The sequence below is a fragment of the Chlorocebus sabaeus genome, chromosome 21 (genome assembly GCF_047675955.1).
Source record: "Chlorocebus sabaeus isolate Y175 chromosome 21, mChlSab1.0.hap1, whole genome shotgun sequence".
Classification (NCBI taxonomy): Eukaryota; Metazoa; Chordata; class Mammalia; order Primates; family Cercopithecidae; genus Chlorocebus; species Chlorocebus sabaeus.
In genome coordinates, this window is record NC_132924.1 from 103840037 (window position 1) to 103865300 (window position 25264).

A 25264-nucleotide genomic window follows, 5' to 3' on the forward strand; every position below is an offset into this window, starting at 1 on the left:
TTAAAGTGTGTACTACAGCACTGTTGACTGTGTATTAATATGATATAATAATATGATGCTAAATAATATGATGCTAAATAAATTTATTCTATTTAGCATCTCTTCAACTAATTCATTTTGCATCACTGAAACTTTATACCAATTAAACAACTTCCTCTCCCCTGAAACATGTGTTTTAAAATAAATAGTTTTTTTTTTTGAAGTCTCTCCAGTGATGTGCTAGTAGATATTTAACAACCAGCTCCTGTGGAGAGGGGATGATTTGTGGCTTTTGCTAATTTCCATGTTGTAAATACTCCTAACATGGCTTATACCAAGCTATAGATGTAACATCAACCAGCTCACAAAACTGAAATGTTAGCATTTAGTTCTCATGAGCTAGCTCCAGTGTGCCACTAAATCCGTCCCTATTGATGTTGAGATCTGAGTTTTTCTTTTTATTTTTTAAATCCTTAAGACTGTATCACAGTGTTTTTATCCATCACCCTATTGATGGACGTCTAGGGTATGTCTAGGCCTTCACTGTTACAAAATGGTGCTACAGTAAACATTCTTCTGCATAGCCCTTGTGCGCAGAAGGTATGTTTACTAGATGTGGAAACGCTGTTCTCTGAAGTAGTTGCCCAGTTCACCCACTTCACAAGCAGTATGTGAGAGATTCCATTTCCCCACAACCTTGGCAATACTTGGTCTTGTCAGACTTGCTTTTGCCCATCTAAAGGTTATAATTCCATTTGTTTGTTTGTTTATTATAATTCTATTTATTTATTTATTTTTTATTTTTTTGAGACAGTCTCTCACTCTGTCGCCCAGGCTGGAATGCAGTGGTGTGATCTCGGCTCACTGCAGGCTCCACCTCACAGGTTCATGCCATTCTCCTGCCTCAGCTTCCTGAGTAGCTGAGACAACAGGCACCCGCCACCACTTCCAGCTACTTTTTTGTATTTTTAGTAGAGACAGGGTTTCACCGTGTTAGCCAGGATGGTCTCGATCTCTTGACCTCGTGATCCACCTGCCTCGGCCTCCCAAAGTGCTGGGATTACAGGCATGAGCCACTAAGCCTGGCCAATTCCATTGATTTTTTAACATAGTTGTCCCTCACCGTGAGATCCAGTAACTATTCATAATTACCTATATGTTTATAATTTCATTTTCCCCCATTTAATTCCAGTATTTATCTGTCTCTAGTTGATTGTAATGAATACAAGAGGCTGTTGTGGAGTATCAATGCCAGACCCCAAATAAGGACAACATGGCTACGTAGCTTCTCTCTGAATTTAAGAGAAATGTATAGCTTTAATTTGGGAATTTAGAAATAGAAGCTAAGGTGTGTATAAGACTATATTGGTTATTACAGCCTTTACCTGCAAGCAACAAAGAACCACAGTAACCGTGACTTAAACAAGTGTGATGGGTGTTTATTTCAAGCAATAAGAAGTCAGAAGCTAGTAAAGGAGGCAGTGGTACCATCCTGGACCCAGGCTCCTGCCATCCTTCTCTGCCACCCTTAGCTGTAGGCTGTAATTCTCATGCTCCTCATCTCACGGTTGCAAGATGGCTGCCGCAGCTCTAGGCTTCCACTCAAGGTGGAAGGAGCAGTGCTTGAGTAGAAACACAACAGCGTTCACATAAATACCTAGAAGTCTTTTGTCAGCATCACTAACCAGACCTGTGTCACAGGCCACCCGATGTATTAGGCAAGTATTTAATGGGATATATTTTCTCTCATCCTCTGAACAAAATTGTATTCTGTTAGGATGGGAAACAGGAAGACGGGAATTATCTGCAACAAGAGTTATTTGGAATGTGGTTTTTCACAGTAGCATCAAATTGAGTGAATACTGGGAAATTATTCAGAGATATATACCATCCAAACCAAGAACAACCACCACAGAACACACAGTCGCCACATTCCATTGCTTTATAGGCTGCTGTTTTGTTATTTTACACTATCTATTAGATATCTAAATTTCACTTCTCTTTGTTCCTTTTTGCCAATTCAAAAAGAATTTAAAGTGTTAGAATGGACAAATACTAATGAGGCACATGTTATCTAATGATGAGTTTTCAGGCATTCCTTGTGCCATGAACATGAAGAAAACAGAATCATTATAGGCTCTAGGGTGCAGTAGAGATGCACATGGGACTAAAACAACTTGCATTTGTCATTTACTGTTTTGTTTGTAGGACAAGTCTCTTTTAATGTCTCATATTATTGACATAACTCATGAATGCTTTTTTCCAGAGTTGATGACACTTAACAATATGTGCAGGCAGGACTGAAAAAAGGTGTGGTGCCTTCCAGCCCACAAATCAAAGGTGAGTCATGAGAATGCTGTCTGTTAAACAGGAAGGAGGAGAACTGGATATGGAAGTAGGACATGCATTAGATTCCACAGCAATTAAGCTTTTCTATAAAAGCAGCAGCTGCTTTTGGAACTTGAAAGTAAATAAAAGAGGAGCATTTAAAGGAGTTCTTGAAGAAGGCACACCAAGGTACTTGACTAATTGTAGTTAGCTAATGAATACCTCCTGTAATAAAACCTGAACTGTGGAAGGGAATCGTTGATCAATTTCCTAGGAACACGCTGTCACTGTACTGTACCTGCTGAGTATCAGCATTCGGACACAAAGACAGTGGGTGTGCATGTGTGTGTCCGTGTCTTTTGGTTATATTCATTTACTGCAGTTTCCATTTTATACATTATTCTAGTATAGGTCAGAGAAGCAAAGAGTCATCTACTATCAGGGGCTTGTTTTACATTTTACATGCCCAGTGGAAGGATTTCCCTTCTAACTTTGCTAGATTCTAAGCCTGAAATGAGAGGAAAAAAACACTCGAACTATCGTTTAAGTTCCATATCCAAGTCTGATCTATTCCATAGGAGTTTTTAAAAAGAAGACAATGTAACTCTATATCCTGAAGCAGCATGGCAGCAAATCAAGGAACACAACTTAAATCTACTGTCCCTCTTTTTCCCACTGCTCTCTACCTTGTAGGTTAACAGAGAAACTTTGATGGGATGTTCAACTTCAGTAATTTTGACTCCATTTATTAGGAAATAATATTTTCCTTACAATATATAACTGAAGTATTTTCTCCATTGTGATTTTCCTTATGTCTGAGGACACAGAGATCCTTGGAAGTCAGGCAGAGATGAGTTCAAATCCTGACACTGCCACTTAGTAGTTGTGCAACCCTGACTGCATTACTCAGCCTTGGCAAATCTCCATATCTTAACCTGAAAATGGGGATAATACTTTATGTGTTTTGCAGAGTTTGTGGTGAACATTGAGATTAGGTAAAGTGCCTAGCACCATGCCTGGAATTACTGAGTGCTTAAATGCAAACTGCAGATTAGTAGGATTTGATCTGTGACTTAACTTCATATACTTTTTTAGGAAAGCATGTATTTTGTCACATAAGACAAGTACTTGATTATTAACAAGAATGGTCTTCCTCAACATTGTGGAAGCAGTGCACACCTCAACAACTGTGCACTGCCTTCACGTTTGTGCACATGTACTTATGGAAGGGAGCTAGACACTCTCACCTTCATCAAGTTGCTGTGCAGGTGAAATGATAGTTAGAATTTCATACCTGACACACGGGGGGCTTAGCAGATGTTAGCTCCCTTCCATTGTGTCCCCTACTTTCCGAATCACTCAGTACTTCCATAAGTGTATCTTTTCTCTTAGAAGGGCCATCGAGAGGTGGGGGCAGAGGAATGATTCTGGGGCCAGGGATCTTCCTCCAGGGCCCTTGAAGTTAGACTCTTACCTTGTTTTGGATGATCACTAAGCTATTTGGATTAAAACAGCTAAGAGATACAATGGCTCTCTCCATTTCACAGATTAGCAGGACCAGAAAATCAATATGAAGAAAGCATTTACTGAGTGTCATCACCAAGACGGCAAAATAGAAGGCAACCTGCTCATATCCCCCAACTACAATATGGGTACAAGAATTTTTGTACCCATCTCCAGTCGAAAGTCCGTCAGTGGGAGCCTCAGGATTCAGGTAGGAGTTTGTGAAACCCTGAGAGGGCCCAAGACCTAGGAGGGTTGTTTTGAAAGTACAGACCAACACCCAGGTCAGCTGATCTGGTGAGCTTGCTTCCAGGTTCATGCCTGGAAATGGCCAAGAAACTTTCTGCATGGATAGGATCATTCCCCAACTACAGAAGAAGGGGCAAGAACTGAGACTGGGACCTCTTGGGATCTGCTGTTGGCTACAGCCCTGTTTGGCCTTGAGCTTGCAACCAAAACTATCTGCCAAGGAGTCTAGAAGGAATTGTGCATACTAGTGCCTTGGCAGAAAGACTCATTTGCCCACTGACATCAGTCTCAGCAGTGAACCTGGAAGTGGCCCTGTGGCTCTGCTCCAGCCTTTCTCAGCTGATATCTCAGTTCAGAGGTGCTCATGTAAGGACCCAGAAGGAGACTTGCCCATATCCCACAACCGAAAAGTCTGACTGTCCCCAACACACTTGCCAACCTCTATCTCATAGCACATCCCAAGTAGACTCAGTCTCAGCTGCACCCTGCCCTCTGCAGCAACCAGGGAACTATCCTATTTGTGCTGAGACCTGCTGCGAGATGTGTGCTTGTCTGGCCCAACAAGATGGGCTCTTTGGCAGATCCCAAGGAGACCCAGACTCAGTTCCAGCCCCTCCTACTGTAGACAAGAAACTATCTTATTTGTGAGACACTTGCTGGATGATATAAACTCCTTTGAGCTGAGACTGGGCTCTGCAGTCTCTCACAGCAGATTCCACGGGGCCCAGTCTCAGCTCTAGCCCCTGCTGCTACAGTCTAGGAACTACCCAACTCATACCAGCTGGGTGATGCATGTTCATCTGAGACAATGAGATTAGGCCCACCAGCTGCTTCTCACAGCAGTTCCTGAAGTGGTCCAGTCTCAACTCCATCTCCTCTTGCTGCAGTTGAGAATTGCAGAGATCTGGTAGGAGACACACCTGTCTGGGCCACAAGGACAGTTTTCTGGACTTGGGTCCCTCAGTCCAGTATCTGCCTGGGGTCTTCCCTAAGTCCATCTGGGCTGGAAAGCCATGTCAACCTCAGAGTCCTCATGAAACTCATGGCTAGCCTGGGCTTGGAGTGTCCTCTAGTGCTGAGATGGCTGCAGTGATCACAGGCTCAGGGAACACAACAGTCAGTCAGGTTAGAATCCAGAAGACCCTCTGAAGGACAGGCACAAACAAAGCCAGAATGCAAAGACTAAAATAAATACCTAATTCCTAAATATGCAGACATTGTTGTACTTCTACAAGCATCAGAAACATTCAGGGAAATATGACCTCACAAATGAGTTAAACAAGATGCCAGAGACCAATGCTACAGTGATAGAGATGTGTGATCTCTCAGATAATTCAAAATAGCTGCTTTAAGGAGACTCAAATTCCAGAAAACAGAAAATCAATTCAGAAATGTATCAGAAAAATTTAATAGAGACATTGAAAAACTTTTAAAAACCAAACAAAAAATCCTGGAGCTGAAAAATACAATGAATGAAATGAAAAATGCAATATAGAGCATCAATAGCAGAATTAATCAGTGAGAGATTATTTTAATATACTCAGAGAAGAAAAGAGAAAAAGGAATACAAACAATGAACAAAGCTTACAGTATCTATGAGACAACATCAAAAAATAAAATATTCACTATTGGAATTAAAGAGGGAACTTAGAAAGACAAAGGGGTAGAAAGCTTATTCAAAGTAGTAACAGAAAGCTTTCCAACCCTGGAGAAAGATACAAATACCCAAGCCAGGAAGAGCAAAGATCACCAATCAGATTCAACCCAAATAAGAATATCCCAAGACATATTACATTGAACTTGCAAAAATGAAAGACAAAGAGAGGATTCTAAAAGCAGCAAGAGAAAAGAGGCAAATAACATGTAAGGGAGATCCAGTACTCCTGGCATCAGACTTCTCAGCAGAAACTTTTCAGGCCAGGAGGGAGACGATAATATTGAGAGTGTTGTAGGAAAAAAATCACCAACCAAGAATACTGTATCAAGTAAAGTTCTTCAGAAATGGAGAGACAAAGACTGTCCCAGACAGACTTTATATTTATAGCAACCAGAACTGTCCCACAAAAAATGCTAAAGGAAATTCTTCAAACTGAAAGAAAAGGACTCTAATGTAATTATTATAGTAATATTGTAATTGTGATAATTAAACGACTTATATCTTTGGTCAGAAGACTAAAAGCCAAAACTATTAAAATAATAATGAAAATAACTTGTTAAGAGATAGGAAATAAAAAAGGGTAATTGGTAACATCAAAAATTGTAAATGTGGAGGAAGAAGGGAGTTAATCTGTTTGGGTTTTTTGTTTTTGTTTTTGCTTTTTTATGATCAAAATTAAGTTGGTATCAGTTTTAAATACCTGTTATAACTGTAGAATGTGTTTTGTAAGCTTAATGATAACTACAAAGCTAAAACCTATAACAGATAGACTAAAAATAAAAAGTAACAAATTAAAACATACTGCTAGAGAAAAATCACTTAACCACAAAGAAAGACAAAGAAAGGACGAGAGGAGTTACATACAACTAGTAAACAAGTAACAAAATGGCAGCAGTGAGGCCTTATCTATCAATAGTAACACTGAATGTAAATGGACTAAATTCTACAATTAAAAAAACAAAGAGTAGCTGCATGGATTAAAAAACAAGACCCAACAATATGCTGTCTACAAGAAACTCACTTCACCTGTAAAGATACACATAGACTGAAAGTGAAGGGATAGAAAGATGATATCCCATGCAATGGAAACCATAAAAGAACAGGAGTAACTATATAAGCTAAAATAGACTTTAAAAACTGTGAAAAGAGATAAATAAAGTTATTATATAATGATTGAGAGGTCAATTCAGCTAGAGGATATAACAAGAGTAAATATATATGCACCCAACACCAGAACACCCAAATATGCAAAGCAAGTATTAATAGAGCTAAAAGGAGAGATAAACTGTAGTGCACCAGTAAGAGGGGATTTCAACATCCTACTTTTGACAATGGAAAGATCATCCAGGTAGAAAATTAACAAAGAAACATCAGAGTGAAACTGTACACCAAATGGACCTAACAGACATTTACAGAATATTTCACCCAACTTCTACAGAATACACATTCTTCATCAGCACATGGAACATTCTCCAGGACAGACTATATGTTGGACCATGAAACAAGTCTCAACAAATACAAAAAAGTGGAAATTATATCAAGTATCTTTTCTGGCCACAATAAATGAAATGAAGAATGTTAAAAACTGTACAAATACATGGAAATTAAACAGCATGCTTCCAGACAACCAATTGGTCAGTGAAGAAACTAAGAAGGAAATTTAGAAATTTCTTGAAAAAAATAAAAATGGAAACAAAACATATAAGAATCTATAGGATACAGAAAAAGTAGTACTAATGTGGAATTTTATAGCAGTAAACATCCATATTTTAAAAAAGAGACTCAAAATAACCTAACTATGCACATCAAGCAGCTAAAAAACCAAATTTAGTAAAAGGAAAGAAATAATAAAGATCAAAGCAGAAATAAATGAAATGAGACTAAAAAAATTACAAAGGATCAACAAAACAAAAAGTTGGTTTCTTGAAAAGATAAACAAAATTGATAAACCTTTAGCTAGACTAAGATAAAAATAAAGAAGATCCAAACAAATAAAATCAGAGACAAAAAAGGAAACATTACAACTAATAATACCACAGAAATACAAAGAATCATTAGACTATCATGAACAACTATACACAAACAAACTGAAATATCTAGAAGAAATGGATAAACTCCTGAACACATACTCTACCATGATTGAACCATGAAGAAATAGAAAACCTAAACAGACCAATAACAAGTCATGAGATCAAAGCTACAATAAAAAGTCTCCCCTCAAAACTTGGGACCTGCCAGATTCACTTCTGAATTCTAGCAAACACTTAAGGAAGACCTAATACCAATTCTACTCAAATTATTTCAAATAAGTGAAGAGGAAAGAAACTCATTCTACCTGGCCAGCATTATCCTGATACCAAAACCAGACAAACACACTACCAAAAACAAAAAAGAAAAGAAAAAACCAACTGTGGGCCAGTATCCCTGATGAACATACATGTAAAAATCCTCCACAAAATACTAGCAAACAGAATTCAAAACATTAAAAAGATCTTTCACCATGATCAAGTGGATTCATCCCAGGGATGCAAGGATGGTTCAACATATGCAAATCAATAAACATGATACATCACATCAACAGAATGAAGGATAAAAACCATGTGATTATTTCAATGAATGTTGAAAAAACATTCAGTTAAATTCAGTGTCCCTTCTTGAAAAAAAATCCTCAACAAACTTGGTATAAAAAGAACATACCTCAGGCCAGGCACAGTGGCTCAGGCCTGTAATCCCAGCATTTTGGGAGGGTGAGACAGGTGGATCACTTGAAGTCAGGAGTTCAAGACCACCCTCGCCAATGTGGTGAAACCCTGTGATATGGTTTGGCTGTGTAACCCACCCAAATCTCAACTTGAATTGTATCTCCCAGAATTCCCACATGTTGTGAGAGAGACCCAGTAAGAGGTAACTACGTCATGGGGGCCGTCTTTCCTGTCCTATTCTGATGATAGTGAGTAAGTCTTGTGAGATCTCATGGGTTTATTAGGGGTTTCCGCTTTTGCTTTCTTATTTTTCTCTTGCCACCACCACGTAAGAAGTGCTTTTCGCCTCCTGCCACGATTCTGAGGCCTCCCCAGCCATGTGGAACTGTAAGTCCAATTAAACCTCTGTTTGTTCCCAGTTTTGGGTATGTCTTTATCAGCAGCATGAAAATGAACTAATACAGTAAATTGGTACCAGTAGAGTAGGGCGTTGCTGAAAAGATACCTGAAAACGTGGAAGCAACTTTGGAACTGGGTAACAGGCAGAGGTTAGAACAGTTTGGAGAACTCAGAATAAGACAGGAAAATGTGGAAAAGTTTGAAGCCTCCTGGAAGCTTTGACAAAAATGCTGATAGTGATATGAACAATAAGGTGCAGGCAAAGGTTGTCTCAGATGGAGATGAGGAACTTGTTGGGAACTGGAGCAAAGGTGACTCTTGTTATGTTTTAGCAAAGAGACTGGTGGCATTTTGCCCCTGGTCCTAGAGATTTGTGGAAATTTTGAACTTGAGAGAGATGATTTAGGGTATCTGGTGGAAGAAATTTCTAAGCAGCAAAGCATTCAAAAATGTGACTTGGGTGCTGTTAAAAAGCATTCCATCTTAAAAGGGAAACAGAGCATAAAAGTTCAGAAAATTTGCAGCCTGATGATGTAGTAGAAAAGAAAAAACAATTTTTTGAGGAGAAATTCAAACTGGCTGCAGAAATTTGCATAAATAGCAAGGAGCCTCATATTAATCCCCAAGACCATGAGTAAAGTCTCTCTCCAGGCCATGTCAGAGACCTTCACAGCAGCCATTCCCATCACAGGTCTGGAGGCCCAGGAGGAAAAAGTGGTTTTGTGGGCTGGACCCAGGGGGGTACCCATGCTGGTGCCCTGTGTCCCAGCCACTCCAGCCGTGGCTGAAAGGGGCCAACAAAGAGCACAGGCTGTGGCTTCAGAGGGTTGAAAACCCAAGCCTTGGTAGCTTCTGCATGGTGTTGAGCTTGTGGGTACACAGAATGGAGGTTTGGGAACCTTGGCCTAGATTTCAGAAGATGAATGGAAATGGCTGGATGCCCAGGCAAAAGTTTGCTGCAGGAGTGGGGCCCTCATGGAGAACCTTTGCTAGGATGGTGTGGAAGGGAAATGTGGGGTCGGAGCCCCGACACAGAATCCCTACTAGGGCACTGCCTACTGGAGCTATGAGAAGAGGGCCACTGTACTCCAGACCTCAGAATGGTAGATCCACCAACAGCTTGCACCGTGCACCTGGAAAAGCTGCAGACACTCAATGTCAGCCCATGAAAGCAGCCAGGAGGGAGGTTGTACCCTGCAAATCCACAGGGGTGGAGCTGCCCAAGACCATGGAAACCCACCTGTTACATCAGTGTGACCTGGATGTGAGACCTGGAGTTAAAGGAGATCATTTTGAAGCTTTAAAATTTGACTGCCCCACTGCATTTTGGACTTGCATGGGACCTGTAATCCTTTGTTTTGGCCAGTTTCTCCCAATTGGAATGGCTGTATTTACCCAATACCTGTACCTACATTGTATCTAGGAAGTAACTACCTTGTTTTTGATTTTACAGGCTCACAGGCAGGAGGGACTAGCCTTGTTTTAGATGAGACTTCGGACTGTGGATTTTGGGTTGATGCTGAAATGAGTTAAGACTTTGGGGGACTGTTGGGAAGGCATGATTGGTTTTGAAATGTGAGGACATGAGATTTGGAGGAGCCAGAGGCAGAATGATGTGGTTTGGCTGTGTCCTCACTCAAATCTCAACTTGAATTGTATCTCTCAGAATTCTCATGTGTTGTGGGAGGGACCCAATGGGAGGTAACTGAATCATGGGGGCTGGTCTTTCCCATGCTATTCTTATGATAGTGAATAAGTCTCATGAGATCTGATGGGTTTATCAGGGGTTTCTGTTTTTGCTTCTTCCCCAGTTTTCTCTTGCTGCTGCCATGTAAGAAGTGCCTTTTGCCTCCTTCCATGATTCTGAGGCCTCCCCAGCCATGTGGAACTGTAAGTCCAATTAAATCTCTTTTTGTTGCCAGTTTTGGGTATGTCTTTATCAGCAGCGTGAAAATGAACTAATACAGTAAAAGAGAACCCTAATACAACTTGTCTCTACAAAAACAACACAAAAAAAAAGAGCAAGGGATGGTGGTGCACATCTGTAGTCCCAGATACTTGGGTGGCTGAGGCAGGAGAATTGCTTGAACCTGGGAGGTGGAGGTTGCAGTGAGCAGAGATCACACCACTGCACTCCCAGCCTGGGTAGCAGAGCAAGACTACATCTTAAAAAATAAAAGAGAGACAGAAAAAGAAGAAATAAAGAAAGAAAGAAGGAAAGAGAAAGAAAAAGAAAGGGAAAGAGAGAGAGAGGAAGGAAAGGAAAGACAGGAAGGAAAGGAAGGAAAGGAAATACCTCAGCGTGATAAGGGCTGCCGCATATAAGAATCCTACAGCTAATATTAAATGGGAAAAAGTGGAAAGCCTTTGCACTAAGAACTAGAATAAGACAAGGATGCCCACTTTCACTGCTTTTATTCAACACAGTACTAGCCAAAGCAATTAGTCAAGAGAAGGAAATAAAGGGCATGCAGATTGGAGAGGAAGAAGTTGAATTATCCTTGTTTTCAAACAACTTGATCTTCTATTTAGGAAAACCTAGAGTCCACCAAAAAAACCTATTAGAGGTGACAAATTCAGCAAAGTTGCAGGATATAAAATCAGCATACAAAAATCAGTAAAATTTCTGTATACCAGCAGCCAACAATCTGCAAAAGAAACCAATAAAGTAATCTTACACCATCTACAAATAAAATACCTAGGAATAAATTTAGGAGGTAGAAGACTTCGACAAGGAAAACTACAAAACATCCATTAAAGAAATTGAGGAGGATAAAAAGAAAGGGAAAGACATCCCATGCTCACTTTTCAGAAGAATTAATATTGTTAAAATGACAATACTACCCAAAGCAATATATAGATTTGATGCAATACCTATAAAAATACCAATGACAATTCTTCACAGAAATAGAAAAAAAATCCTAAAATTTATATGAAACCACAAAAGATCCCAAATATCCAAAGCAATCCTGAGCAAAAAGAACAAAACTGGAGGCATCACATTACCTGACAGGTTGGACACAGTGGCTCACTCCTGTATTCCCAGCACTTTTGGGAGGCCTAGGTGGGTGGATTGCTTCAAGCCAGGAGTTTGAGACCAGTCTGGCAAACATGGCTAAACCCTGTCTCTACTAAAAATACAAAAATTAGCTGGGCATGGTGGTGGGCCCCTGTAATCCCAGCTACTCGGGAGGCTGAGGCAGGAGAATCACTTGAACCCGGGAGGCGGAGGTTGCAGTGAGTTGAGATTGCATCACTGCACTCTAGCCTGGGCAGCAGAGAGTGACCCTGTCTCAAAACACAAACAAACAGACAAACAAACAAATTATACTACAGAGCTATAGTGGCCAAAAAAGCATGGTGCTGGTATAAAAACAGACACATGTAGACCAACGAAACAGAATGAAGAACTCAGAAATAAGTCTGTGTACTTAAAGCCAACTCATTTTCAACAAAGGAACCAAGAACACATATTGGGGTGAAAAAGTCTCCTTAATAAATGGTGCTGGGAAAACTGTGTATCTGTATGCAGAAAAATAAAATGAGATCTCCATCTTTCATCATATACAAGTATCAACCAAAAATGAATTCAAGACTTCAGTGTAAGACCTAAAACTGAATCTGCTAGAAAAACACTGAAGAAATGCTACAGGACATTGGTTGGGGCACATATTTTTTGGGGTAGGACCTCAAAAGCATAGGAAGTCAAAGCAAAAATAGAAAAATAGAAAAATGGGATTACGTCAAGCTAAGAAGCTTCTAGACAGCAAAGGAAGCAATAAAGTGTAGAGACAGCCTTCAGAATGGAAGAACATATCTGCAAACTGTTCATCTAACAATGAATTAATAAATAGAACATGTAAGAAACGTTAACAATTCAATAGCAAAATAACAAATAATCTGATTTTTTTAATGTTCAAAAGACCTGGGTAAACATTTCTCGAAAGAAGACATACAAATGGCCACAGGTAGATTAGAAATGCTCAACATCACTAATCATCAGAGAAATGCAAATCAAAACCACAATGAGATATCAACTCACTTCAGTTAGAATATCTATTATCAAAAAGAGAAAAAAATAACAAATGCTGGCAAGGATGCAAAGAGGAACCCTATTATAGTGTTGGTGGGAATGTAAGGTACAATAACCACTACGAAAACAGTATGGAGACTTCTCAAAAAACTGAAAACTACCATATGATCCAGCAGTCTCACTGCTGGGTATATATCCAAAAGAAGTCAATATATCGAAGAGGTATCTGTACTCCAATGTTTACTGTAGAACTATTCACAATAGCCAAGATTATGGAATCAACCTGTGTCTGTCAATAGATGAATGGATAAAGAAAATGTGGTATATATTCACAATGAAATATTATTCCCCCACAAACATAATGAAATCCTGTCATTTGTAGCAACATGGATGGAACTACGTGTTATTGGGCACCAGTGTCACATATTTGCATTTATGTGTGTGAGTTTAAAAAGTGGATCTCCTGGAAGTGGACAGTAGAATGGTGTTTATCAGAGGAGAGGCAGGGAGCGGGGGCAGGAGGAATGAAGAGAAGTTGGTTAACGGGTACAAAAATAAAATTAGAAGGAAGAAGTTCTAGTATTCAACAGTACAGTAAGAAAATTATAGTTAACAATAATTTATTGTATCAAAATAGCTAGAAGAACTATAATGTTCCCAACACAAAAAGGTAAGTGTTTAAGATGACAGATATCCCAATTAACCTGATTTGATCATTACATATTGTACACACGTCAAAATATCACACATACCCCAAAAATATGTACAACTATGATACATCAATTAAAAATACAAAAAAAGGAGGGGGCAGGCACAGTGGCTCATGCCTGTAGTCCCAGCACTTTGGAAGGCCAAGGCAGGAGAATTGCTTGAGCCCAGGAGTTGAGACCAGCCTGGGCAACATAGTAAGACTCCATCTCTCCAAGTTTTTAAAAAATAATTCTCCAGGTGTGGTGGTATATACTTGTAGTCCCAACTACTTGGGAAACTGAGGTGGGAGGATCATTTGAGGCTGGGAGGTCAAGGCTACAGTGAGCTGTGATTGCACTGCTGCACTCCAATTTGGGCACCAGAACAAGGCTCTGTCTCTAACAAAAATCACACAAAAAAGAGAAGACATAACTTACTGCCAAAGTGAGAAAGACACTGGGATAAATTCAGATTGAGACCTATAGTTCCTATTTCAGGCAACACTTGAAGACAGAAGGGGCCTATCATAACATGGAGTTGGGAGTTGTATGGTTTTTTCCTCTGGCTAACCTAAGCATTGGCTTAGAGGTTTTCAGAGTAGGGGAAGACAGAGAATACTTCTCTGAAAGACTCCCTTCATTTTCCTCCTACAGAGAGGGTTTCCTTCAGGTTCACATTTGTTATGTCGTTGGCTCTGACCATGGTGCTGAATCCTCTAAACTTGAAAACTGAACTCCTACAAAGGTAATAGATCAAACTCCTAGTTGTGAAATGTGCTAGAAGTGATATGGGGAAGTACAGCACCCCTCCTCTCTTCTGTACTTCTACCAACCTTATCTGCTCCCTTGAGCTCCTTTTGAGGTATAAAATGTAGGGGAAATTTCTGGCTAAAACATATAGATTCGGATGCTCCCGGTTCCTGAACGCCATCTACATATGAGTAGTTCTTTGAATTGTCAGAAAACAACCTGGCCCCAAAGTAAACTCAAGGCAGGCCAAGCACAATATTTTTCCCATTTATGGGGAATGATAAGAGGTATGTCACTGTTCCTAAGATAACCACAAGGGCTTCTGCTCAGTGTGGGTGTTCCTGACTTCACTGGAGTCAGCAGCAGTGGGCTGCTTCGTTGCTGACATTCAGCAAATGTGTGTTTATATAAAGCTCTGTCATAGGTTAATCCTCCAGAATCCCACAGAGTCTGCAGGGAATAGTACTTTCCATGCCAATTTGATTCAACACAGAGAGTACCTATATTATACTAGGCATATGCTGGCAATATGGACCCTGAATCAAGAAGTTTATAGTCTACTTGGTGAGAAAAATATGCATATGAGTGATGCAAAGCAGAATGCACTATGTGTGTTACCAGAGATCCCATGTGTTAGACTGATAGTGACAGGACAGTGGTCTGTTCTGATCTGGAACCTGACCAGAGGCAGTCCTCAGAGTACTGAGCTGTGAACTCGACCTTCCCCTCACCTTCCATTTCAAGCTAGGGGCGGACATATCTGAGTTGGTGGAGTCTGGTCAACTACAAACCTGTTTTTAGAGATGAATTCTGTGCTATGAGGCTCTGGTCATCAATCATGGAACTCCTGCTTTCTGGGAGCTTGTGTGGATTCTTTATTCTTCCAAGGACTGCTAACCCGTGAGAAGATAAGACAGGCTGGGGCAGAAAGTGTTTAATCTGCTCCACGGACACACACTGCAGCTCCATCCCACCAGCATCTGCAAACACAAGGCAGAGAGATTAGTGTGTGGACGCGGCACAAACAAAGGGATGCACGGGGATTGGTTTAGGAGGGAGACGCCACAGGATGAGACTTTCCTCTAGGGGACCTGGGAGAGGGTCGAGCAACAGGAACAGAGGGTCTTGCCTCTCATTCAACATCAAGAGTCCTGTATCCCTCCTGGGATCCCTGTCTCAGAACTTAAGGACTTCAGAGAGAAGGTGTGGTATGTTGAGCTAGACATCAACTTTGTCTACAACAGCGTGGGTTTTTAGTAGCATGGAAGGGTGGCACTTGCAATCAGTTTAGCTGCTTAAGCCCATATCCTGAGCTGAGAAAAGCCCGAGGAGCGGAGTTCTGGGCACAGTACAGGAAACCTCCCCCCACCCCTCAGTGCCTAGAGAGTACCTGGAGCAGGGTAGGTGCTCAATAAATTTTTACTGAACTGAATTCTTGCTGAGCTACTAAAGGAGAGACGAACAGCTGCTTCTAAGGGCTGATACTACGCTCCAGAAAGCAGAGGAGTGCGTCACGTGTCTGGTCTTTTGGACTCACAGTAGACCTCACATTCTACAGCACTGAGGGGCTCCTGCTGCTGGGACAGAGACATGAGCTCAGGAGCAGCTCTCCCAGGGTCCCAGAACGCAGCCCATCTTCACCAGCCATAGCACCTTCAGATAAAAAAGGCCAACACATATGTCCACAATCCTCTTTTTCTCTGTCACTTTCACTTCCCAGACATTTCAACAAGGTACTGCTATTGACCTTTGCTTCTATATAGGGAAAATGGGGCTAGTGGGTTTTTTTTTTTTTTAATGCCCATCAGGACCCTTTCCAAGGCCATTTCAAAGTCATTCGCAGCTAGGGTACCCACAAGAATCTCTTATCTGTTGACTCTTTTCCTTTGGAACTCAGTTCACGTTTACATTTGTGCCAGCATCTTTCCCATCCAACTTTCTAACTTTTTGTTTTTTGACATAGAAAACCAGTAAATGAGCTGGATTAGAACAGGAGTCCGTGTACAATCCACACTTTATGCCTTTGTCCTTGTTCTCCTGCCTGCCCTTGACCTTCCTCTCTGGCCTGTTCAGTCACAGGAAGGAAGGGAGAGGCAGCTGTCTGCAAGAGTAAAACTGCCTCTTACAAAAGCATACCCGACGGCTGTCCTTTTTCCGAGACCAGTTCTGACAGCTAAGAAGGCTGGCACCCAGCTGGCATCCTCTGGTACCTTTGTCCTGTCACCTCCTGCCAAACCAAGCCTCGGGCACAGTATTGGTTACCAACTTCTGCCAGGCCTGCACCATCTTCTGCCCAACCCACAGTGGGTGGCATCCAGCATGTTCAGGGTTGATACAGATTGGTTCAGGGCCATAATTCTGTGGACTTTTTTTTCATAGATGCAGAATTTGTAGGTGATAGAAGCACCACTATCTTTCTGTCCTCCTCCTCTTTGACTTCCTCCCGTGACTTTTGGTGAATGAGGTCCTCATCCACCTACAGACCCCTTTCATCTCCAGGAGGAAGGGCTGTGTGCCTGCTGCCCCTCATCTCTGCTGTGGCTGTAGAAAGTGCTAATCCTGAGACAGCAAGTCTGCACAGTTTGGCCCAAAGCTTCCTGGCCGCACCCACATACCAGGGCAGTGCCAGCTTGCTCCCTTCTAAGGCAGCATCTATTGTTTCCATACAGTGGGCAGGGTTGGCCATTCGGCGCAAGGCCACCTGAGTGGAAAAAGCCTTTTCAAAACAGGGTGGCTTCAAAACAGTTGGCTACACTTTGTTCTTTGGCCCCTAAAGAGGAGAGAGAGAGTAAATGAGCAGGATGGAGCTTCGCTAGAAGCAGACTATGGGAATTTAAAATCAATGCCAAAAATTCTTCCATCAGCTTATTAACAAAACACAATTTCTGTGGGGTTCCAAGCTCCATTCTTGGAAAAAAATCAAAGCCCACTGCAATGGGTGGCCATTATACCCAGATGGAATGGAGGAGAGAAAACACTAGAGCTTCTTCCAGTCCTCACTGACCGAGGAAAGCTGTTCTTCCTTCTGATGCCTCTGTTTTAACAGCTGTAGAATGGAGGTCAATACTAAAAATATAAAAAACTAGCTGGGCATGGTGGTGCACGCCTGTCGTCCCACCCACTTGGGAGACTGTGCTGGGAGGATCACCTGAGCCTGGGAAGTCGAGGCTGCAGTGAACTGTGATTGCACCACTGCACTCTAGCTTGGGCAATGGGAGTGAGGCGGGACCCTGTCAAAAAAAAAAGGTATATTAAATGAAAAAGACCTCTATTGTGGCACAAACTCAGGAAATTTAAAGGACACAAAGGACAAACAGAATCTCCTCAAAACTTCCAGAGCAAAAGGGCCAGAAATCAGCATTGTATCAGACCTCTTCACAGCACTGGGGGCTAGAAAACGAAAGTCTGAGCCAGTCAGGAATTCCATAACCAGTGAAATGATCAATAAAATATGGGAAAATTAAAAACCTAAAAAAAAATGACCTTTGTCAGAAAACTGAAGGATGTATACACACACATACACACACACAGTGACTGTGTGCGGGGTCTGAAAATGCTGAGGGGAATGTTACAGTTCTATAAGGTTTAGGAATTATTGTTAAGTACATTGTGAATTAAATTTTAAATGATGAAATTTTTCATTTCAGAGTTTATAAAAAGTTTTAAAAGGAAATCTAAAACTATGTAATGATATCAACAGTATCTATATAATTATCAAAACCAATTCTTGAGTTAACAGAAAACTGTGTTATAACTAAATTGTGAAGGCGAATGGAGTAATATGTGTACAGGTGGTAGTGGAGTTAAAGCTAAATTCTCATTTCCCATAGTAGAAAAATTCAAAAAATTCAAAAAATAAAGTCAAAATGAAGACCTAGAGGTATGAGCATTTTAAAATGTAAGTAACAGAATCATTTATCCGAAGAAACAGAAAAATGATTTGAAAGCAGCTGGCTGCAGGAGAACAGAGTAGGACAGAGAACAGCTGTTTGCTGTGGGACTCAGTGCCCTCTTACTTGTTAATCTATGAATATATATTACATTGACAGAAATCAAAGTTTAAAGAACGAGACAACTCAAATGCCAGTCGAACCTATGAGTGGATAAACAAAATGTTGTCTATCCAAATAATGGAATATTATTCAGTCATAAAAAGGAATGAAGTACTGATACACACTACAACATGGATGAACCTTGAAAACATCATGCTAAGTGAAAGAAGCCAGTCAGAAAAGGCTGGTACCTTCTATCATGTATCATCCCTATTGTATGTATGTATCATGTATCATACCTATTGTATGATTCCATTTACATGCAATGTCCAGACTATGTAAGTCTATAGAAAGCAGATTTTGCCAGGAGCTGGGAGGAGGAATAAATGAGGAATGTCTACTTAATGGGTACAGGTTTCTTCTTGGGGTGATAAAAATGTTGTAGAGTTAGAGAGTGGTGATGGTCACACAACACTGTGAACGTACTAAGGCTACTGAATTGTATTAAGATGGTTAAAATGGTAAAAATGGTAAATTTTGTTATGTGAAATTTTACCTCAATACTAAAGGAAAGAACACTGTATAGTGGATTTTGTATGGCTAGTACACAGATTCCATTGTAGTTTCAGTTAAGTAAGAGTCGTTTACAAAGTCTCTGCGCTATACATTCTGCTTTAGTTAACACGAAAGAGTGAATAAATGTATGCCTTTGATGATTTATTATTTCCATAGTATCTGAGGAGCTGTCATCATTCTGAATAGCTAAGATTTTAGGCACAACAGACATAAATTAATTATAAAGTAACCTCAAAATAGAATATCTTATCATTTACAATACAGAAATAATTTGTGCTGCAGTTCTTTAGTAAACATCTTCCTTTCTTGTCATCTGACACTTTCGAAAATGGAGAAGAGAAAACTTAAATTCAGAGTTCTGGGTAGTAATGTCTTGTGAATGAGCTCACACTATGTTTGCCTTCACTTTTTTCCAATTAGATTTCATTTCTCTCTCCTTTGGCACCCCTTCATTCTGCAATGTATTTTATTGTCCTTTTTTTTTTTTATTCGTCAACTGTTGAAACAGGTGAGTTGGCTACAAAGAAGAGCTTAGTCACTCAGAGTCAACTAAGCAGCAAATCCTGGCCACCAAGACTTGAACTCTTATGAATCAGCTTCAAATTTGTTCTTGTTTTTGTTTTGTTTTTTTTCTTATTTGTTTGGGTTTTTTGTTAGGTCACCAAGAAGAGTTTTAAAACCCTGTCTCACTAAATGGCTTTTTTAGATCTATACAAAGCTAGTTTTTTCTCATAAGTATGTGTTATTTTCTCATAATGATTTTTCTCGTCGTTATATCATATTAAAAAAATTCAGGCCGGGTGCAATGGCTCACGCCTGAAATCCCAGCACTTTGGGAGGCTGAGATGGGCAGATCATGAGGTGAAGAGATCGAGACCATCCTGGCCAACATGGTGAAACCCCATCTCTACTGAAAATACAAAAATTAGCTGGGCGCGGTGGCGTACGTCTGTAGTCCCAGTTACTCAGGAGGCCGAGGCAGGAGAATCGCTTGAACCCAGGAGGTGGAGGTTGCAGTGAGCTGAGATTGCGCCACTGCACTCTAACCTGGCAACAGAGCGAGACTCCGTCTCAGAAAAACAAAAACAAAAACAAAAACAAAATTCAACCAGGAGGGTAGATGTAATAAGTACGAGGGACTTTTTTCTCTAGGCAGTACCACTTACTCTTTTCCTGAGAATGTTAGTTTTATATGGATTGTCGTTAAGCATCACTTGGAAAAGCTACAAATAATGCAGCTAAATGTTTAAGCAATTAGGAAATAGAAATTTTTAAATACAGAGTTTTGTACTGCAAGTGTTTAAAAGTATTAAAAGACTGTATTACACAACTTTGTTGTAAAATTCTAGTAATATAAATTGATACTAAAGAAAACAAACCCAGAAAGATCAAGTGACTTGGTTCACACAGCACAGGAATTAACAAGGAAATTAGTATTCTTTGTTGAATATTTCCCATTTGAATAGTTACAGGAAAATTAAGTATTTGCATATTATATACAAATTAATGTGTATTGACATCATAGTGGAAAAGAACGATTTGTAAATCTGGAGCAATATTTGATATACTTACTAATAAGTTAAAATTAAAAGTTTCAGTTTATTAAAATATTGTTGCTTTTTAGTAAGGTATATTTGATTTTTAAAAAGCATTTTTGACTGGTTAGGGTCTTACTATTTTTTTGTTTGTTCCACTTTCCCCCAGTAATTTCACATAATAGCAGTTTTTGAGTTAAATTACCGTAACTATTATTTTTCCAGTTATAAACAAGACCACCTAACTAAAGACTTTGCTAATGTTCCTTTATTGTCTGTAGAGGGAGCTCCCACATTTTAGCAAATCTATGTGTATATTTCTTTACACACAGAGAGGTGTACGTGCAATACGATATCTATTAGGCTATTAAAAATATGACACCAATCCTGAAATAGCAAAAGGACATTAGTGGAAAAACTAGAGAGATATGAATAAAGAGTGAAATTTAGTTAACAGTAATGTACCAATGTTGATTTCTTAGTATTAAAAAATAGCCTGGGCGGCTGGGTGCGATGGCTAACGCCTGTAATCCCAGCACTTTGGGAGGCCGACAGGGTGGATCACCTGATGTCAGGAGTTCAAAACCAGCCTGGCCAACATGGTGAAACCCTGTCTCTACTAAAAATACAAAAATTAGCCAGGCATAGTGACACACGCCTGTAGTCCCAGCTACTCGGGAGGCTGAGGCAGGAGAATTGCTTGAACCTGGAAGGCAGAGGCTGCAGTGAGCCGAGATCGTACCACTGCACTCCAGCCTGAGTGACAGCGAGACTCCATCTCAAAAAAAAAAAAAAGAAAAAAAGCCTAGGCAACATAGACCCTGTCTCTATTTTATATATCTATTTATATATATAAAAATATATAAATATATATTTAAATATATTTATATTAAATAGAATATATTAGAAATATATTAAATATATAATTATATATTTAAACATACATGTATATATAAATATATTTAAATATCTTTATATATTTATGTATATATTTATATATTTTAATTAGCCATGTGTGGTGGTACATGCTGTGAACCCAGCTACTTGGGAAGCTGGGGTAGTAGGATCCCTTGAGCCAGGAGTTCAAGGCTGCAGTTAGCTATGATCACCACTACACTCCAGCCTGGGTGACAGAGCGAGACGCTGTCTCAGAAAACCCAAAACCATCGTTTTATAACATATGAACAACAGAGGAAACTAGGAGAGAAATATAAAGGAACTCTCTATGCGATCTTTGCCTTTCTTCTGTAAATCTAAAATTATCCCCCCAAAAAAAGGTTATCTAAAAAGTTAGAAAAGTTAGATACTAAAGGCAGAATGTTTGAGGCTAGATAAGGATACTGTGAACTGTATTAGCTATCTATTGCTGCATAACTAACCCCAAAAGTTAGTGGCATAAAACAATAAACATTATGTCATAGTTTCTGCAGGTCAGGATCCTGGGCATGGCTTAACTGGATCCTCTGGCTCAGAGTCACTCACTCATAGGCTGCCATCAAGGTTTTGGCTGGCACAGCGGTCACCTGCAAGCTCGTTGAGAGAGGACCCACCAAGGCCACTCAGGTGACTCTCAGCAGGCCTCAGGTCCTGGCGAGGTACTGGCTGAAGATATCAGTTCCTTGTGGAATGTGGGCCTCTCCACTGGGCAGTTCCCAGCATGGTAGCTGGCTTTCCAGAGTACGTGCACGAGAGAGGTGAGAGGAGAGAAGAGAGGGAGGAGAGGGAGAGAGAGAGAGAACGTCGTGAGGGAGCAAGCCTGAGAAAGAAGACAACAGCATCACAGTCTATTTGTAACCTAGTCTCAGAAGTGACATCCTATCACTTTTGACATATTCCATCCATTAGAAGCAAGTTACTAGGTCTAGTCCACACTCCAGGGAAAGGAATGGCACAGGGCATGAATGCCAGTAGGTGGGGATCAAGGGGACCACAATAAGGCTGCCCAGCAAGTGAACACACTCATTTACGCCATCTCCCATACTGAAAAGAGCAGTGCTGATTTAAGAGCACAGGCTCTGGAGTCACAGAGATCCGGGTTTGTGCTCCTGCTTGGAAATGTCAGTTAGACGATCTTGGATTATTTAATTCTTTTGTTTCTTCATGGCAATATGAGAATGATGATAGTAACACTGACCTCAAAGGGCTGTTTTGAAAGTCAGACTAAATGAGCTAATTCATGCAAAATACTTACCAAGTATCTAGCACAAAATAAGAGCTCAATGATGATGATAAGCTGCTATTATCATCACCGCCACCGCCACCGCCACCTGATTAGTAATTCAAACCCTCATGTTGACTGGCCGTGGCATTGCAGGCAAGTTACTTGACTTTTCTGTGCATCTATTTCCTCATGCATAAGCTGGGGAAACACTACCCCCGCTTCAGAGCTGTTGGGAGGGGAGGGTGGTGATCACGTGCTTGGCCCTTGGTCGCTATAAATGATTACTTTTAAAGGGGTTCAGTCTGCTTAGCATAAATTGACTGCCCTTTCTGGTTAAGGCACATCTGTTTTTCTGTCTGTGTTTGCTCTATGAAATGAGGACAACAATCCTTAATTATTGTGCTTTTCATTGCTCTCTAGCCTATTAAACAATTCTTATTTATGGATTTAGAAGAAGAAAAACACATGGGTAATCCATAATGGAAGATACATCAAAATCATATTTATGGTCTTAGAAATGTTCTTTGAAGCAGGATTATTTTCTTCAATTTTATTTTGGTCATCATTGGAAGTAGTTTTTATTCCTCATGCACATGGCAAATGAAAATGGAGAGAAACTATGAAAAGTGGAGGCTGCAGCCTAGAAGGAAGATTTGCCACAGACACCTACATAAAGGATAGCTCGCGTGGTATGTAAGAACGGAGTATACACAGCATGTCTTGTTCTTGTCTGCCATCCCTCCTAGGAGCGAGGATTTTCCAGCCTCGCAGAGAAGCCTAGTAGGTAATCAGTCATCAGAGTGTAATGTGCGAAGTGCCATCGGGCTCTGACGGGGCAGAGAAGAAAGCCCTTGCCAGGGATCTAAGCCTTGATGAGGAAGGCAGAGGAAGGCTTCCTAGACAAGTTCACACCTGAGCCAGGGGCTGCAGGCTGGAGGTCCCTAGCGGACAGTCCCTAGGGGCTGGAGGTCCCTAGCTGACAAGGAGGAGGAGGAGAGGGGAGATGTGGGCAGAGGAAACAGCACAGACACAGGCTGAGAAATGCCAAGATACCTGAGTGTTCTCAGCAGCAAGCAGCTGGGAGAGCACAAAATGCAGGCCCCAGGAAGCACAGCCAGAAGATGGTGACACAGGTAGGCGTGGGGTCACGAAGGGTCTGGTACCTGGTTGACGTAAGAGTTCATCTAAAAGTGAGAGACAAGGAGCAAGGTCATGTGGTTAAACTATTTTTATTTTTATTTTTTAAAGAGATAGGATCTTGGTCTGTCATCCAGGCTGGAGTGCAGTGTTGCAATCATGGCTCACTGCAGCCTCAACCTCTTGGGCTCAAGCAACCTCCTGCCCCAGCCTCCTGAGTAGCTGGGATTACAGGCACCAGCCACCGCACCCAGCTTACGTGTGTATTTTACAAAGATTAACTGGTGGCTACAGCAAAGCTAGACTAATGGTGAGGGGTGTCTAGGAGACAGAAAACTGTCTAGGAGGAGCAGAGAAAGGGATGGATTCTAGAGAGATAATTGAGAGAGAATAGCAACAAGTTGTGCTGAGTGTGGATGTGGGTAAGGGAGAGGGAAGAGGTCACAGACCTCAGGTATTCACAGCTTTCACCATGGGGCAGAGCAAGGAGAGCTGGCTTTGGGGAGAAGGCAATGTAGATGGCTTTGGCTATATGCCTAGTGTTCCATTATTGGAACGCTAAGCCTGTGGGAGTTGTCTGTCTCCTACTGCTCAAGGTCATCGCCAAAGTCTGATGGCAAAAATTTTAAAAACTGCAATCTCAGGCATAAATGGATTAAACTGAGACAAGTTTAGAAGAGCAGGCTAAACTATTATACTCAGGAGCCACTAAAAATATAAAAAGCAAGAGGTCTCCAAAAATACCCCAGGCTAGAGCTCTAGTTTGAGGGGAATCAACACATAGGGATGTATTTGGAACCAGGAGAGTAAATAAGATTACTCAGGGAAAACAGCAAATAGGTAAGAAAGCAAAAGACAAAGAGTTTTGAGAAAATAATAACCATAGGATAGAAAAAGATGTGGTGGAATGATCCTGATTCTCGTTGGATTTGTGTGGTAGACAGAATGTTTTGACTACAAATTGCATGTGTTAGCCCCAAGGAGAAAAGGCCTCTTTCAGACAAGTGACAGGCAGGAGGGAAAAGGAGGGAGGTGGTGTGAGAGCGGGAAAGCTTAAGCAGGGTAGATACAATATTAACTCTTGTGAGGCCAGTGGCTTTTTCAGGCCAGAAGGAAAACAGGACGACAAGGTCTGAATTCCACCAGGTGCCCCTGCAGTTCTCCAGGACGCCACATGGGGACCACAGGTGGGCGGTCTGCACAGTACCTGTGTTGGGAGCTGCACTCGGGGGCCCTGGAGGAGAGTGGCTGAGACGGCTCATTCTTGAGCCTTTTATTTTATTTTTTATTTATTTATTTTTTAAATTATACATTAAGTTCTAGGGTACATGTGCTTATACCCAAAGGACTATATAAATCATGCTGCTCTAAAGAACCTTTTATTTTTGCCTCTGAGTGGACCTAAAAAGTCAGTATTGTTTTCGGTCTTATGACTTCACTTCTAGTGAGATTGTGTTAGTCCATGTTACGCTGCTATAAAGAGATACCTAAGACTGGGTAATTTATATAGGAAAGAGGTTTATTTGGCTCACAGTTTTGCAGCCGTACAAGCATGGCACTGGCACCTGCTCGGT

The 25264-nt window shown here is 40.8% G+C and overlaps 2 long non-coding RNA genes across 4 annotated transcripts in view; one reads left to right on the forward strand and one right to left on the reverse strand.

The window, feature by feature from the left end:
• Positions 1-25264, forward strand: part of LOC119626148 (uncharacterized) — a 173686-nt gene that overhangs the window by 137815 nt on the left and 10607 nt on the right. For 2 of the 3 annotated variants that reach the window (XR_005242316.2, XR_012090420.1), the window contains exons 4-6: positions 2246-2319; positions 3855-4021; positions 10629-10707. This is a non-coding gene — a long non-coding RNA (uncharacterized lncRNA). Of the gene's footprint in view, positions 1-2245; positions 2320-3854; positions 4022-10628; positions 10739-25264 lie in introns of those variants that run through there. The other variant, XR_012090419.1, reaches the window with a different exon arrangement.
• Positions 1398-25264, reverse strand: part of LOC103226908 (uncharacterized) — a 254714-nt gene continuing 230847 nt past the window's right edge. Inside the window, exon 6 of the long non-coding RNA XR_012090415.1 lies at positions 1398-15269. This is a non-coding gene — a long non-coding RNA (uncharacterized lncRNA). The remainder of the gene's footprint in view (positions 15270-25264) is intronic.